General features: G+C 41.0%; 1 protein-coding gene across 1 annotated transcript in view; it reads left to right on the forward strand.

The window, feature by feature from the left end:
• CDKL2 (cyclin dependent kinase like 2) overlaps positions 1-18516 on the forward strand; it is a 2041037-nt gene that overhangs the window by 179703 nt on the left and 1842818 nt on the right. The window lies entirely within an intron of this gene.

Below are 18516 nucleotides of genomic sequence, written 5' to 3' on the forward strand. Positions count from 1 at the left end.
AACCCATGCTTCATGCCCAAGGTGGTGTCCAGTGTGGTTCTCAACCAATCCATTCATTTGCCCACCTTCTTTCCTAATCCCTAGAACAAGGGAGAAAGGATTTTTCACTCTCTAGATGTGCACAGATAGCTCAGATTCTATCTGGACAGGACTAAATCCTTCAGAAAGTCTGATCAATTGCTGGTTAGCTTTGCTACAGGGGCAGAAGGCAAAACCATCTCCAAGGACACCATCTCAAATGGATAGCACACTGCATCCATTTGTGCTACAAACAGAATGGAAAGCCTCCCCCAAGGAGGTGAGGACACACTCCACCAGAGCAGCCTCCACCTCTGCAGCTTTCCTCAGAGGAGTCCCCACCAGGGACATCCTGGAGGCTGCCATCTGGACATCTGTTCATACTTTTACCAAGAATTACCACCTGCCTCTCTTCTCCAAATCCATGGCAGGGGTTGCAAATGCAGTCTTGCGGGGCATCCTAGCCAGCACCTAGTTTCCTTGACTGCCTCCACCCATTTCCTCAGCTTTGGGAATCTACCTAAATGTGATGACTGCAGCAGTGAAACACGAAGAACATAGTACTGTTGTGTACACTTACCATAAATGTAGATGTTCAAGTGTATTCACTGTTGCAGTCCTGGTTTCCTTCCCTCCATCCCCCTTTATTCTCTTTCTCCTTTTATTTCCATTCTGCCTTGCTGTTGTCCTTTCCTTACAAGGGACATATTTGTATTTCTTTTCCACTGGTGGGGTTCCTCCACCTGAACATGACCTCCTACTTTGGGGGCTCCTGACAGGTTAGGGCAAGAAAAACTGATGTAATGGTGTCGGCTGCCTTAATTTATACTACTGATGACCTGACATCAGTCCTCAAGCGACAGCAACGGATGCAGAAATACTAAGTCTCTGGTATTTGGGCTGGCTGAGGGCTACCCTGGCAGGGATAGCCCTAATGTGATCACTGCAACAGTGAATACACTCGAACATCTACATTTATGGTAAGTGTACACAACTGTACTTTTCTGATTCTCCCGGGGGGAGGAGGGGGTTCTCTTTCTCTGAGACTTTTGCTAGAATGTGCCTGTGTTTTCAGTGGGAGAACACTGTTTCTCAGCCCCTTGGAAAGTACTATGAGTTGTTACAGAAAGATTTTCCAGAATCTACACCCATTTCTCCTGTTCTGTTTGCATTAGAAAATGTTTGTGCTACTGCCTGCAATTTTTCTGATAACAAGCCAGCTGCCCCTAAAAAACAGATAGTGTATAGAGTTCCTCACTCTTTCAGTTTTTATACCCTATTCCCAAACCTGATCCATCAACTATAGTTTTAGTTGAGCCCACTGCTGCTAAGCACTTCTTTAATTCCAGTCCTGCTCTTTATGATAAGGATGGGAAAATTATAGATATGTAAGGAAAAAAGTGTATATTTCTAAAACTTTGATTTTTCAAAATTTTGAATTGTCAGTCTCGTATGTTAAAGTTTGTTTTGACTAATTGTGAAAGCATGAGGAATGTTTTATCAGCAGTTTCTGCTTGTGAGGAAAAGTATACTTTATATAACTAAGTTTGTTTTTCTATTGCACATGTCACTACCCATTGTTTGCAGAGTGTGTGTGTGTGTGTGTGTGTGTGTGTGTGTGTGTGTGTGTGTGTGTGTGTGTGTGTGTGTGTGTGTGTGTGTTTGTGTGTGTGTGTGACTGTTAATACTTCTTCCCGGGCTATGGCTTCTGGAACTGTTTTGAGAAGGCTTGTATGGTTACATTCTCAGAATGCCCAAGTTCATGATAAAAAAGAGATTTTAAATTCTCCCGTGGATAGAGAATTAGTGATGTTCATCGTGTTTCACTGTTGCAGTCATTACACTAGGGTTATCCTGCTGGCAGGCTACCCGCAGTCGGCCTGAATTCCAAAGTCTAGGTCTGGCGTCGGTTGCTGTCACCTCTTCCCTGATGTCAGTGCGCCAGGGGTATAAAAGATGCAGCCGACGCCATTTTCTTCAGTCTTTCTTGCCGTGCGGTGCCCGAAGCAAAAGCAGTTCGCAAGTGCTGGTCGGCCAACTCCTGAGATTTTCAAAAACGAATTTCAGATCCGAAGTCTTCATTAAAGCTAAGTACCCCATTGGGGAAACTTTTTTCTTGCTCCAGACCGATGTCAGAAAAAGTTAACAACTGTATTTCTTCTGGGAAGCAAATACCTCATAAGGATTTTCATTCTTACTGTATTCCTTGCCTAGGCCCTGATCACAACGTTGCTAGCTGTCGGTTTTGTGCTAGATTTAACCAACGCACTATTAAGCATCGGTACGATTTTGCTTTTCATTACTTTGGCTGAAGATTCAATTATATAATGCCATCGGAACAGCCGACGACCGGAGTTTATAAAAAGCGCAAGGAAAAAGAAAAGGACAGGCATTCAAGGTCCAAAACCGACGACGAAGCTCCCGCTAAGCCAGTCGCCGGTTTGCTGGTTCTCAGTGAGGCACTTTCGCAGCCCCTGTTGCCCGCTACCTCAGAGCCACAGGCCGCTGACGATTCCCACGTGGAGCCAGCTAGGCCTCTGGATACTCAAGGTATTGGACACTCGGAAACTATTCCCTCAGATGGATCCGGAGCCGCTGAGCAGGCATCGGCTTCTGAGGGTGTTTTCAGACCTACACAGTTATATGTAAAGCCTACTTCAGCTTCCAAAGCAAAGACTAAAGCAGTTCTAAAGACAAAGAAACAAGTACAGCATTCTCCTGGACAGACCTCCATGCCTAAAAAACAGATGCTCAAAATGGCCGAAGACCTAATTACCTTGATCAGGGGTTCCCATCCCCCTCCTGACAAGAGGCCTAGGCAAGAGACAGAATATGAATCTTCAGATCAGGTTTCCATTTCCTCCGACTCCTCTTCTGAACAGGAATACTCTCTTCCTCCTTATGAGGATTCTGATGCTGAAGAATCTATCCCTTCAACCTCACCGCCTGAGGATTATTCTTTTGGGGAAACCTTGCATACCATGAGGGAGCACTTCCACTGGGAGAGCCAAGACTACTCAGAATCTAAGAAAAGGCTTAGAGATTTTCTTTTACTCCCTCAGCACAGGCCTCTGGCTATTCCTCCTGTGTTAGACATTGTAGATGATGTATTTTCAGAGTCCGGCCTTTCTCCTGACTCTTTAGCCCCTGCCCTTGTTAAACCGGACAGATACTACAGGGTTCCAGATTCACATAAATTTCTTTATAAAAACCCTGCTGCTGACCCAGAAACTATTTCTCAGGGTCCCAAAGGGGTCAAGGCTTCTACTGCAAAAAACCCTATCCCCTCTGATAGGGATTCAAGGGCCCTAGACAGATGGGGAAAAAAGGTTTACACTTCTGCTACTTTGGCTGTGAGGGCTTTAAATTGTCACTTTAATATGCATAAATATCAGCAATATTAAATGTTACTGCTAAAACAGAAAATGTTGTCAAATTCTGATTGTGCAGAAAATAAGGAAATGCAGGATTTATTGCATGCAACTGAACAAGTGGGAAAGCATACATTGCAATGTGGTTTTGATTTTCTGGAGGCCTCTTGCAGGGCTGTAGTTATGGTTTCTGTCATTAGGAGGCATGCTTGGTTAAAGGAACAGAATCTGCCTGATCATGTTAAAGCAAAATTATTAGATGCTCCATTACAGCATGATACCTTATTTGGTGTTAAAGCAGAGGAGGTGTTGAAGAAAATGGAGAACAAAGCGAAATCTATGCATACAGTAAAGGATTTCTTACAGGTACAGCCACCTAGATTTAGCAGGAACTGGCCTACAAAGAATTGGTCCTTTCCAGTGTCAGACAGGCCACAGAGAGGCAGATACAGATGCCCCATAGGCAGATCCCAGACCCAAGGCTCATACAGGCCCAAACAGTGGGGCGCTTCTACCTCCAAAAGCAGAGAAGACAAATCACAGCCATACAGGAAACAGTCCCAATGACTTTCCTCTGCCAGCACCAAGCACTTATCTTTTGGCAGCCCCCTTAGGGGGAAAACTAGCACTTTTTTCTCAAAATTGGCACATGATCACCCAGGACAAATGGGTCTTGAATATAGTATCCCAGGGCTACAGGTTCCACTTTCACACCCTGCCAAGGGCAAATGGTATGCCAGACCTGCCACACAATCAATGGGCAGAGGCACAAAACAAGTTTCATCCCTCATGGACATGAGGGCCATTCAGCAAGTACAACAGCAAGAGCAGGGACAAGGATTTTACTCAAGACTTTTCTTGGTACCCAGAAAGGACAAAGCATGGAGACCAATACTGGACGTGTCTATTCTAAATACATTTCTGGACATTCCAAAATTCAAAATGTTGACTCTGCAGCAGCTTCTGCCCATGCTGGGCGAGAAGGCTTGGCTTGTAACTTTGGACCTAAAAGAGGCATACCTGCATATCCCAATCAGACAATCTTGCAGAAGACACCTCAGATTCATAGCTGGCTCAATGCACTACCAATTATCTGCACTGCCCTTTGGCTTATCTACTGCACACAGGGTCTTCACAAAATGCCTGGCACCAGTAATTGCATTTTGCAGACAAAGAGGAATTCAAATATATCCTTACTTGGATGATTGCCTTATTCAAGCAGAGAACAAGGACATTCTACTAAAGCATCTGGCATTTGTAAAAAGATTATTAATTTGCCTAGGGTACACAGTAAACGAAAAGAAATCAAAACTAGTACCCTCTCAAGAGATAATATTCCTGGGTGCAAGCTTAAATACAACTGCCCAGATGGCTTATCTCATGCCAGACAAACAAAGGCAACTGACTTCTTACTTCAAAATGTTGGCAACAAAGGCCCAGTTATCTGCAAGGAAAATTCTGCAGGCTTTGGGCTTCATGGCATCCTGCATTCTGCTAATTCCATATGCCAGACTGCATATGAGGAAACTACAATGGTATCTAAAAAGTGTTTGGACTCAACAGTGGCACAGCCTGGAAACATTAATTACCCTCATTCCTTGCCTGCAACAGGAGTTTCGATGGTGGGCACAGGCCTGTCACCACAACAAGGGACAGCCATTCACCCTACCCACAGCCAGGCAGTCAATAACAACAGATGCATCAGATTATGCCTGGAGGGCCCACATGGCAGGAAAATGTATTCAGGACACATGGCCCACAAGCCAAATGCATCTTCATATCAATCAAAAAGAGATGCTAGCTGTTCAGAATGCCCTGACAGCTTTCAAGGACCTGCTTCATCCGGGACAACTACTGATAAGGACGGACAATACTACAGTCATGTGGTACATAAACAAGCAGGGAGGCACACATTCCTACCCCCTCTGCAGACAAGCCATGACTTTGTGGGACACAGCATAGACTTATCAAGTACACCTGCAAGCACAATTCCTGCCAGGAAAGAAAAATACTCTGGCAGACGAACTAAGCAGAAACCTCACAGATCCCCACGAGTGGAAACTGGATCCACAAGTCTTCAGCATGATGATAAAGAGATGGGGATGCCCAGACATAGATCTGTTTGCCTCCACTCACAACTGCCAACTACAGAGATTCTGCACAAGGACTTATCACAAGCAAGCATGGAAAGTGGATGCTCTATCATTCAGCTGGAAAACCCTAACAGTATATGCCTTTCCTCCTCTGCCTCTCCTCCCCAAGGTACTCCGAAAGGTCAGACAAGAGAAGCCAAAAATGATTCTGATTACTCCAGACTGGCCCCACCAGCACTGGTACCCAATCCTAAAGAGCTTGTCTCAAGGCCCAGCCTGGACATTGCCTCTAATTCCTCACTTACTGACCCAACGAAACAATCAGATCCTGCACAGCCAAGTCAGGACCCTAAATCTGGCAGCATGGCAGATAATGTATACATTCAGAACACACCTCTCTCTAAAGCAGTGATGGATGTTATTTTGGAGGCCAGGAGGCCCAGTACCAGAAAATCTTATGCAGAAAAATGGAAAAGATTTTGTGCTTGGAACCAGGCACAAGGAATTGACATGTTTGTACCAAATATTCCTCAGATTTTATAATACCTAAATGAGATGCTGGACAAAGGCCTATCCTTTTCATCAATTAAAATCCATGCCTCTGCCATTTCAGCTCATTACAATACGGAGCCACCTATTTTTTCTCATCCGTTGCTAAGGCAGTACCTCAGAGGAGCCAAAAACATAATACCTCCAAGGAGAGCACCAATATCTGCATGGGACCTCAATTATGTCTTGGAAAAACTCATACTGCCACCTTTTGAGCCAGCCAATACAGCTGAAATAAAGTTTGTATCTTGGAAAACAGCTCTGCTCCTAGCAATAATCTCTGCAAGACGAGTCTCAGAGGTTACTCATGGCTGTGGAACCTTTTTATCATTTTCCATCCAGACAGGGTTTCTCTGAGGACGAACCCGACATTTATGCCTAAGGCAGTGTCCAGTATGGCCCTTAACCAAACCATTCATTTGCCTACTTTTTATCCAAACCCACAGAATAAGGGTGAGAGGCTCCTGCATTCTTTGGATATACACAGACCGCTACGCTTCTACTTGGACAGAACTAAAGCTTTCAGAAAGACTGAGCAACTCTTAGTAGCATATGCTGTAGGATCACAAGGAAAGGCTATTTCAAAGCAGACTATTTCAAAATGGATAGGCCACTGCATTTGTTTCTGCTATTCGCAACATGGCAAATCAGTGCCTAAGGGCATTAGGCCACATTCAACCAGAGCAGCAGCCACTTCAGCAGCCTTCCTCAGAGGAATACCAACCAAAGACATTTTAGAGGCTGCAACTTGGAGTTCAGTGCACACTTTTGCCAAGCACTACCACTTACCTCTCTACTCTAAATCCAGAGCAGGCTTTGCCACTGCAGTTCTGAAGGGCCTTATAGCCTCTCCTAATCCTATTTAGACCCAGCCACCCAACCTCTGCTTTGGGATTCAACCCAAGTGTAATGACTGCAACAGTGAAACACGATGAACATAGTACAGTTGTGTACCTTCCATAAATGTAGATGTTCAAGTGTATTCACTGTTGCAGTCCAGGTTACCCACCCACCATCCCCCTTTTTCTTTGCTGGGACTTATCTGTACTTCTCTATCCTATACAACCTATGTGGTGTATTTGCTTGTAGATGAAGGAAATGTTTATTTTAGTGCATGCATACTTATTGGCATAATTTTTAGCCTACCAATTTGGGGGCACCTGACATCTGGGGCAAGAAAAACTGAAGAAAATGGCGTCAGCTGCATCTTTTATACCCCTGGCGCACTGACGTCAGGGAAGAGGCAACAGCAACTGACGCCGGACCTAGACTTTGGAATTCTGGCCAACTGCGGGTAGCCTGCCAGCAGGATAACCCTAGTGTAATGACTGCAACAGTGAATACACTCAAACATCTACATTTATGGTAGGTACACAACTGTACTTTTGGCTTCTCTGCTGCAGAGGCGATGAAAGGGACAAGTTGATGCGGGGAACCTGTTAAGATTTTTCAGTCCTCCTTTTCCAAGTTGTCCAAGGGATTTTCTATCTACTCATCCAATTTTGGTAAAAAAAAAAAAAACAGAATAAACAGTTTCAACAAAATTCAGGTAAACAGACATTTAAGAAGAAATGCATGGGGGTTCCAAAAAAAAAAAGTCTTGAACCTCCCAAAAACCAAGGACAGCCCAACAAGTCTGAATTACTTTTCAAGAGACCTCGTGATCCTCTCCCACCCTGGCCCATTTTTTTCTTTCAGAAAGTCTGAGTCTCCATTTTTCTCTTTGGCAACAGATAGTTTTAGACAAATGGGTTCTAAAAATCATTCATCAAGGTTACAGATGGCAATGGAAGGAAAGTCTTCATTTCCATGGGGCCATTCCTCATATACCATATCAGACTCTTTTGTTTCCACCTGTTCTTCATCACATGCTGTCCAAAGGAGTGATAGAACAAGTTCCTCTTTCCCAGGTGGGAAAGGGTTTTTTATTCAAAGTTGCACCTAGTGCCAAAGAAAGAAAATGCTTGGAGGCCACTTCTTGATCATTTTTTCCTAATCCTGTCTCTGATAATGTCCAAATTCAAAATGATGTCACTTCACACTCTGTTACCTCTTCTTCCTCTTTCAAGTTTCCTAGTAACACTAAACTTAAGATCCTTATTATCACATCCCTTTTCATCCAGACTTCAGATGTTTCTTAATGTTTTCCATGTCTGGATCACATCATCAGTCCTCTGCCTTACTCTTTGGACTGTCCATTGCACCAAGTGTGTTCACAAAGTGTCTAGCACCAGTTATAGCTTATTGTAGACTACAGGTTCTGATCAATGTTTTCCATATTTAGATGACTTGCTTATCTTTGCAGAGCCTTTTTCAAAGTGTCAGAAATCTCTCTCTTGGGTGGGAAAGTTCTTACACAAGGTGGGATTCCAAGAGAACATTCAAAAGTCTTTTCTGACTCCTTCACACAGGATTGTATTCCTGGGATGTAAACTAGACACCTCAGTTCAAGAGCCTTTCTTCCACAGGAAAAAAATACATTTTTTGTAGATTCATTTCTAAGGTTTTCCACTCAGACTTCAGTTACTCTGTGGGAGTACCTCAGGATTTTGGGTCTCATGGCATCTGTAGATCTCTTTATACCCCTGGAAAGACTCCACATGAGAAGAACACACTATTATCTGAAATTTCATTGGTCCCAGCATCAATACCCTTTATCTTTTCAAATTGCATCATTGGGGTTGAAGAGAAATCTTTTTGGTGGAGACAACAGATATCCATAAATCAAGGTCTCCCCTTCTGCCTCCTGCTTCAAAGCAGTCAGTCATCACAGATGGTCCAGAGTTTGCTTGGGGATCAGTTTCAGGAGTGATAAAAGTGCAGGTGATGTGGAACATCATGGACAGATGTAAGCACATAAATATCAAGGAAATGCATACCCCGATCAAGGAACTGAACTCTGTGAGCCATCTTTGGTCCCCAGGACCTCTTCTTGTGGTTATAGACAATACCATAGTCATGTGGTACATCAGCAAGTAAGGAGAAGCCATGTCATACCCCCTTTGCAGACTAGCCATGTTAGCTTGGTATATAGCTTCACACCATAATCTCAGTGTATCAGTGTACAGGTATACGTACAAAAGAGCAGGCTAGCACGTACGGTTGATGCACGGATAAACCAACCATGAATGCAAAGCAGAATTGTGTGACAGACAAGCTGAGCAGGATCAGGGCAGACCCTCACAAATAGAAACCAGATCCGGGGGGGGGGGGGGTTCCAAGATTTGGTCCATCTGTGGTGAGTTCCTGAAGTACACTTCTTTGCCTCCTCTTTTGATTGTTCAAAATCAAGTAGCATAATTCTGTTCCAGGACTCCATGCAGGAATGCCTGTAAGTCAGATAACTTTTCTTTTCCTTGAACTGGAATGTTCACATATGATTTTCCACTCTTAACACTAATATCTAAGGTACTTCTGAAGATTCAGAAGGAATCTCCCAAGATCATTGTGGTGACTCCCTTTTGGTCCAGGTAAACTTTTGGAAATGGCCTGGGGTAGTTGCACAGACTGGACCTACTTACACAAGAGCAGGGGTGTTTGATACACCCCAACATCAATCATATTCAATTAACCACCTGAGCGATAGAGTCTTAATTCCTTTTAGTCACCTGTTTGCCGAGAATATGCAGTAGGTACTAATTGAAGCAAGAAAGCCTGCTACTACAAAATCAGATGTTACCAAATGAAAAAGGTATTCTAGTCGATGACAACAACCTAACCAGCACCTATTTAGGGCAGGTGATTCTCTGTTTTATTTTACAATATTTGTGTGAGTTACAATCAATCCTATTGCCTTTCTTATAGAGCTATCAAAGTTCATTTAGCAGCCATTTCACCATGTCTGCTCATGGATCCTCTTCTTTCAGTTCAGTCTCATGGCAAAATGTTCTTGAAAGTCTGTTTGCATAAAAGGCTTCCAGGAAACCAGTGGCCCCCTCCTTGGGATCTTAATTTTCTGTTAAAGAAGCTAACATTTGCTCCATTTGAACCAGCTAATCTGTCTGACTTGAGGTTCTTAACTAGTGAACAGTTTTACTAATTGCTCTGACCTCTGCAAGAAGGATATTTGAGTTGCAGCTCTTATGGTTTATTAACCCTATTTCATTTTCTGTAGGGACAAGGTTTCTTTTAGAACTAAGCCTTCTTTTATGTATAAAGTGGTTTCCGAGTTTACTTTAAGTGAAACTATCCATCTCCACTTTTTCTTTTCCTGAACCTAAAAACGAGGGGAAAAGAAAGTCCATACCTTGGATATCACAGACAACTCCCAAGTACTATTTTGACAGAGCTAAATCTTTCAGACCTTCAAATCAATTGTTCATTTCTTGTGAAGGTAAGAAGAAGGGCCAACCTATGTCAAAACAGACTAGTCTCAAGCGATAGTTTAAACCTGTTGCCTTTTGTTATACTCACCACAACAAAACTATTCCAAGCAGGGTCAAGGCAACAGCTTCATCTATGGATTTTTGAAAGGGTTGAACTCTAGAAATATTCTAGAAACTGCTACCTGGTACTCTGCACATGCTTTTATAAAGAACTATAAGCTTGATTCCTTCTGTAGGTCCAGATTAAGCTTTGCTAGAACTATTCTCCATGGGCTGCTTGACTCTTCTCCTTCCACCTTCCAAATATAGTTAGTTAAGGTAATCTACCCATATAGCTAAAGCTACTGCAGCAGTGATCAATATGATGAACATAGTACAGTTGTGGAATTGAACTTACCATAACAGTAGATGTTCGAATGATCTCTGCTGCGCCCTCCCTCCATCTCCCTTGTTTTTTTTTTTTTTTTGGTGTGTTTTTATGCCAATGTGTGGGCATTTATTGTTTGTTCTTCTTAGCATTGGCCTTTCAGGGCTCAGCCTCCCTCTCTCTGCTGGCAGGAAAGCTCTGAAGGATTTAATATCTAAACTTAATTTTTAATCAGCTCAGCTTGAGCTAATGACTGTTTAGGTGTGTGGAAGGTGGCCTGAAGCTTTGGAAGCTGTCCGACTGTTATATCTTCTGCATAATATAACTCAGTATAGCTAAGGCAATAGCAGCAGTGATCATTTTAACATCTACTGTTATTTTAAGTTTACCTACACAAACAAATGTACTTTGTTTGTAATCTCAAAATCACAACACAACAATATGCTGAGCTGATTGCGAATGATGTTACCTAAACCGATGCTGAAGATATACCGAATCTACTGGCCATTACATTTAGCTCTAACTTAACCTTTCTCTCTTCACTGTCTGTCCCATAAGATGTACCGAAAGATGATGGCTTGCCTCCATCTGTCACAGATCAAATCTTAAAAGTGCTATCAAAAGCTAAATGTACTGCATTGATGGATACATCTTAAATAGCAAGAAGCACAATTTAGCTACACCCATAATAACACTATCCAGTCTCCAAGTGAATGGAGAGCAGCTACAGTCATTCCCCTGCATAAGAGAGAACCTTCCACAGATTCAGACAATTACAGACCCATAAACCTGACTAGCATTATTTGTAAAGCCATGGAAATAGTTATAATGAAACTAATCAATCAGGACATAGGGAGCCTGCAAGCCTGGACCTCTGTCAAATTGGATTTGTCAAGTGCAGGGCATTCAAGCTGGTGGATATTTTTGAAAAGGTCACCAAAGCAATGAATGATGGCAAAATGGAACACACCACATACCTTGACCTGGTCAAATCTTTTGACACATTTCCTACAGAGGCATAGTAGAAAAGTTAAATAAACTGGTAATAACTCTTATATCACCCACTGAAATGCCAACTGGCTCATAGATATGATGCAGGAAATCAAAATACAGGAAGTTACCTTCACAAAGAGACCACTCGCCAGTGGACTCCCCCAGGATTCTTTGATGGGACCGTTCTTGTTTGGCATTTGTTTTTCTGAAGTAAAAGCCAATAACTAAGGGCTCTGGCTGATTAAGTTTACCCATGACTACAAGCTTAGAGGAGTCATTGACTCCCCAAATGACTTAGCCATCTTGCAGGAAAATTTGTCCCAAATAAATAACTGGTGCCAAAATCATGGACTGAAGCTAAATGCCAAAAAATGCATTATTGTATTCTTTAGGAGATCATCTACCCAAGGGATCTGTTACATTGACACCACACCCATAAGAGTTGAAAAAGTTGTTTGAGATTTGGGAACTTATGTGGACAGTGATCTGACTTTTGACCAACATGCGTCCATTGTTGTAAGAAAGTCCTTCCACATAACACAGCTTATACACAAATGGATTGTGTCTAGATCTAGTGATGTCATTGTCCCCCTTTACTTAGCTCTCATTAAGCCAGTCATTGAATGTAATGTCTCCTTTGGCATGTATCTGTCCAGACACATGCAACAATTGGAACACCCACAGAGATAGCTGACTAAAAGGATGCAAGGCATAAACAACATGTTGTATATGGACCGACAGAAAGTCCTGTCACTATTTTCAGTATCTTACAGACTGCTAAGAGATGACCTGTGTCTGGCACATGGCATCCTCTGACCCAATACTGATGGATTTACTGCACATCAGCAAGTCAAATGGCATCAGAAATAATCTATCTGTGGATCTAAACCTCTTCTGCAGCATCAACCAAATGGTTTGGGGTGACAGGTATATCTCGCAGAGGATACTGCTGCTCTGGAACAAAGTCCATGTTCGAATGGGAAACAGAATATTTACCCCTAGACTGCCCACTGTGCTACTAATTTACAGAGGTAGGTCTTAAATGCTTTATGCCATGCATGGTCCCCTCGAATTATCTAGTGTGACCCCAGTCATTTTCATTAGGAATGATATATATAATTATCAGCCATTGGATGAGTAGGGCCATTCTGAAACCAAATGGGATTGATTAATTCTAGAACAAAAAGAGAAATCTGCTGTGGTTAAAATGACAGCAAGGGCAGTTGGCCTAGTACTTTCACACAAACCTATGAATTTATGAGTGCTTGCTTGAACCATATAAGCATGATCTCAGATATCACTTCAAAATTAAGTTTATTCCAAAGAACAAGGACCAGTCTGGAAAAGGCTTGTTCCACTATAAGAGTTGTAAAGGGTGGTCTGCTTCAGGTTAGAATGTTTTCTTGGATATTTCTTAAGGAGTGTACTTGCTGTAGCAATGGTGAGCAATAACTTTCATTTAGAATTTTGAAGAAGTGAATACCTAATAAGAAAGTAGCTCTTGCTGTGATAGTTAGCCAATTTAGTCTTCTTAAGATATTGCACTGATATGACTCAGAGTCTGTCAGCAAAGCAGAGCTGTAGATTTTGTTTTCTACTCTCTGCAGTCTTTGAGTTCTGCTGACTGAGTTGAAGGCAAGGAGTGGAAGACCATATTCAGTTATGGGGAGGAGAACATTTTTGGCAAGGACAAACTCCAGCTAGTGTGGAAAGTAGCTCAGAGGTCTTATAGCAAAGTTTTAGTTGAGAACAGACTTTAGTTATAGTAGTAGTGGAGTGTAATGAAAAAGAAAGAGCAGTTTTATAAAGCTTACCACAAGGTGTGCACTATGTGTGCACATTGAGTAACTTACTGAATGAATAGACACCAAAAGGATTGTGGTGGGCCTGTTCATGAATTCAGAAAACCATAGTGTACTCCTCATGTTAAACTTTATGAATTATTCCAAAAGTGTTGGATCAAGATTGAGACCAAGATATTTTTATTTTGAGACTTGTGGGGTAATATTGTTATAGTTCTCTTTAATGATAATGTTAGGCAGGGTACTTTCCTAGTGTTCATATTTTTGTATAACATTTATTATGTAGTACAAAGTGGTCTTCCTTTACTAGAATTCAAAGTGTAGTACAGTAATCATTCTGCAGTATAAATGCATTTACTAATCTATCTGCTTTCACTGTAAGAAATTTAGCAACCTGTCTCCAACCTTACATTGATTAATAATACAACTGGTTTTATATCTTTGATTGTATTGCTGTTTTCTTAATGTAAATGGCTATATAACAAATGTCTTATATTGCCCTGTATCCTGATTTTATCTGAGTGTAAACCCTGGGCTGAACCTGAAAATGACCAACTTGGATTAGTGCCCCACCCCAGTTAAAAATGCATAATAAAAAATAAATGAGCAAAATATAGAGAATTATATTTAGGTTTCTGATAATAACCAACGTACTGTGTGTTCAGAACATGGACATCAATAAAGTCACCTTAAGAAAGAAGACTGAGAGGCAAATCCTTGATGAGAAAATATCAAAAGGTCATGATCAGTGAGACCTTTTTGTAGTGCACAAAGCTTTATCTGCTCCATGTGCTACAAGTTAAAAAAAAAAGGAAAACATTAAAGCATTATAGGATTTTTAAGTGGTTTACTTACTTTCAAGGCTTTTAAAAATTTGTAAAATACTTCAGAGTTGAGTAAGTATCAGACTGACCATTAAATATTATGCCCCCTGTAGCATGTATCTAAACACTAACAGATACCGTGCTAAAAGGATACAAGGCTTAAACAACATGTTCTACATGGACCAACTCAAAGCCCTATTGCTATACTTGGTATCCTATAGACTGCTAAGAGGTGGCCTGTTTCTGGCCTACAAGGCATCCTCTGACCCATTACTGATGGATTTACTGCACATCAACAATTCAAATGGCATCAGAAATACTTGGTCTAGGGACGTAACCCTCTTCTGCAACATCAGTAAAACAGTTTGGTGGGACATGTATGCTTGCAAAGGATACTGCTGCTCCGGAACAGACTCTCCATCCACATAACATAAAGTTCATCCCTCTCCATGTTAAAGCGCAACTTAGATCTATGGATGGGATAAAAAACTTCTGCAGGATTGCACCCTGTACTGCTAATAAACAGAGGCAGCTCCTAAATGCCTTATCCCATGCATAAGTTCCCTCAGATTATCTATGGTATGATCCCAGTTATTCTCATTAGGAGTACTATATAATTACTGCCCCATGGGATGGGTAAGGCAAATCTATAACCATGTGGTATATGTTATTTCAAGTAAAAAAAGGGAAGTTGGCAAGGCTTGAAATGTCCTGCAAAAGCAGCTAGCCTACTACTTGCCTATGAACCTATAGAGCTGTTAAACACAGAGCAGTCCCTCTGAAGAATGAACAGCTTTGAATGTTGTTATGCATTTCTTTCTGCACATCTGTTTATAAATGTAGCAGACCAAATTTCTAACAGCTTTTAAAGCTGTTTTATTTTCTGCTGCTAATATCTGCCAGATGACACTGCCCACTGTCCATCCCCAGTGTAGACTTGATCTTATTAGCACATATGTGCACTTAAAAACCTGTTTAACACCTTTCTGACATAAGAAAAGTCCTTATCAAGCTTGTCCTTTTGCATTTTTTGGAGCATAATCATAGTGCTTCATGCACTACAAGATCTTTAGCATCCATATCCAAAAGATGTGACCCCCCCATGCTATACTGTGGCATCTGTCTTGGAATATAAATTCCTAAGCCTGATGTGGGGACAGAGTCCACATTCTTCTGATTTTTCTGTCTCCCTTTGAAATGTTGGTACATGAAATGCTGAGTGTCTACAAGCCAAAAAAAAAGACCGAAAACACAGGAGAACAAATCTCGAAAATCGCTCTTCTCCTTAAAACTTCTTTTTTTTTTGGGGGGGGGGGCAAGACTCCATGCCTCCCAAACTTATATATACCAACTCTTAGAATGTCATACCTCAGAGAAAAGAATAAATTCCGAGAAATAGTATGTCGGGCTTAGTATATGTAAGTCTGTTCTTTTGGCCATTCAGTTTCTGTGTTTTGGGACTTGGTCTAATGGGTCCTGAAAGTTCAAATGGTTACTATTTTTTCCCCAACAACAGAGGTGAGTCATCAGCATGCTAAACCAGTGATGCTACTAATAGCACCCTGACAGAGCTAATAGTCCCTTGGTAATCTTCAGTATATAATCTGAGAAGATACTTATCATTGATTTATTGTGAAATCTTGTACTGCATTAAAGGTAAACACATTCAGAAGGAAATACCTTATTATTTGGCATATAAAGACCAGCCACCATTTGCTGCAATACTACTGTACTGAACTGTGCATCTTACAAGTAACCAATGAAACAGATTTACTAGGTCAAATTTGCTGTAAAAGTCTGGAAAAGAACTTTACTTTGTAATCTGCTAGTTTATCTAGGAAGTTTGAAAAGAACTTCACTTTGTAATTTGCTAGTTTATCTCAGAAGATCTCCTGGTATGCTTGAGAGGGGATTTTGGTTTTAAATGCCTTTCTGATCTAATCATTTTGAGAGCAGCAGTGCTCATTCACAGTGAAAACATGGTATTCTGATTATTTTATGAAGATGTTTTGCAGACTCTGGAATGATGCATTATTTTCCTCATTTTGAATCCATAGGATCACATTTCTAATGCATCTGATTTTTTGGTGCAAGCTATTTAAACTACAACTGTATAATGATAAGCTCTTGATAACATTGCAGATGCCTCTTCTTCAATTTCTGGCTGGTACCACTAATTTAAACAAGTGTCTCACAAGCTCTGCATATACAGTCAGTCTGTCCTTATCCTGACTGTAATACAGATTTATATAAATGCTCAGGTTTAAGGCTACCACATTTCTACCTCCTGTACCTTCTAATAATAAACTAAATGCTTATGTCTGTCATCACCCCCAATCTCTTATCCCCTCTAGTAGAAAGATAAATGTTTGTGTTTGTGGTCAGCCCCATCCCTTTTAACAATAATATAAATACTTCTGTGCAGGATCACCCCACCTCTCATTCTTCCTAAAACGAATGTAAAGATTTTCTGTTTAGAAGCACATCTACCTTCCATTCCCCCCACACACACATCATCTCCCTTTTAATAATAAATTATAATTTTATAAAATTATAAAATATAATTATAATATAATAGTTTCAAATGTTAAGACCTTCCTTCTGTACCAGCCAGGGCATTAAATAACAGATTTGCAAACATCTCTGAATTTTGTTTGGACTGCTGTGCTTGCCATTATGGTTCAGTGTGCTGCTTTAATTCAACAAATGAATGTAGCAGCAGTGCTGACACGCCATTATCAGACATTTTCCTGAGATTTGGCCTGAATGCTGGTAAAGCCAGGCTCATCAACAGACAAAAACTTGAAAAGAAACCCAGTGTTAAGATCTAGCCCCTGAACTATGTGTGTTTGGTTGTTTGGATGACAATATCAGAGCCAGGAAATTTAGGGTTGCCACCTTTTCAAATGCTCAAAGTGGGACATTTTTGGTACAAACGTCAGATTTTGCAGAGCAAAACATACCCACTGCCAGTACAAAGGACAGAACTTCACTTTTTTGCCTAAATAAAAGCTTATTCTTATAACATTTTAGTTGCTTATTGTGTTTCTTATAACATTTAGGTGTTTCAGATGCAGAATAACTGTTTTATACATCTATTACATAAAATATAGGAAATATTTTTGCCCTAAAATCTCAGGGCATTTGACATTTTTTCAATTTTTTTTTAGGACACAACTGCCCAAAGAGGGACTGTCCCTCACAAAGTGGACAGGTGGTAACCCTAAGGAAATTCAAGTGCTATTTGTATACATTTCTGCAGGCATGCTGTCCTTAGTATATATATATATATATATATATATATTGTTGCATGTCAAAAAAAAACCCCTCAATTACAGGGCAGAGATTGTTTCCTGTATACAAGTCAGATATTACATCTTTTGCTAAGAGTGTTTTGCAGTCAGTCAGTTCTGGGAGATGTTTGCCTTTTCACAGTTCTAATGCAGGTATTGCCAGAGAACAGTATGTATTTTCAGGGGATGATGATTCTGACAGAGACAGGGGTTATTCTCCTTGGGAATCCACTGCTCAGAATTTTGACATTTCAGATAGTGAACCCAAAGTTAATCCTAGACAAGTTTTTCCTTTGCTGAGACTGTTGCTAGATTCAGAGATGTTTTTGATTGGAAGCAAACAGGGACTCCCCCAGAAGTGAGCAGACTTTAAGATCTGTTAGAATGTGAAGTTCTTACTTCTGCACCTATTCCTCTGTTTTTTTCCAGCTCTTAAAGAGACCTTTAAAGTCGTTTAGAAGGCTCCTGACTCACTGGCTGCAATTCCAAAGAAAGCTTATAAGCATTATATGGTCTCTCCAGGGGTTTAAATGAGTTTATCGAATTACTGTATCATCAATGATTTTAAGTTTCTGTGTTCTCGTCTCAACGTTCCAGGGTTCGATGATACAGTAATTTGATAAACTCATATAAAGCCATCTCTAGATTATAAATGCCTTTATTCTTGACTGTCAGCTGACTCTGCTGCAATAACTCCAGCAGCCACAGCTAACAAAAAATCTTTGGCTTCCTGTAACCCAGAACCATCTGGTAAAGTGGGTAAGTGGTTAGACAAACCAAGATAAGAGGCTGCTTCTTCTATGTTAGCCTTTAGGATCTTGAATTTTCAGGGCTACATGTGGAAGTCTGTATTAATTGTACTCATAGTTTGGAAGAATTTA

This window comes from Protopterus annectens, chromosome 2.part0 (assembly GCF_019279795.1).
Source record: "Protopterus annectens isolate FY-2018-M chromosome 2.part0, PAN1.0, whole genome shotgun sequence".
In the NCBI taxonomy this organism is placed as follows: Eukaryota; Metazoa; Chordata; order Ceratodontiformes; family Protopteridae; genus Protopterus; species Protopterus annectens.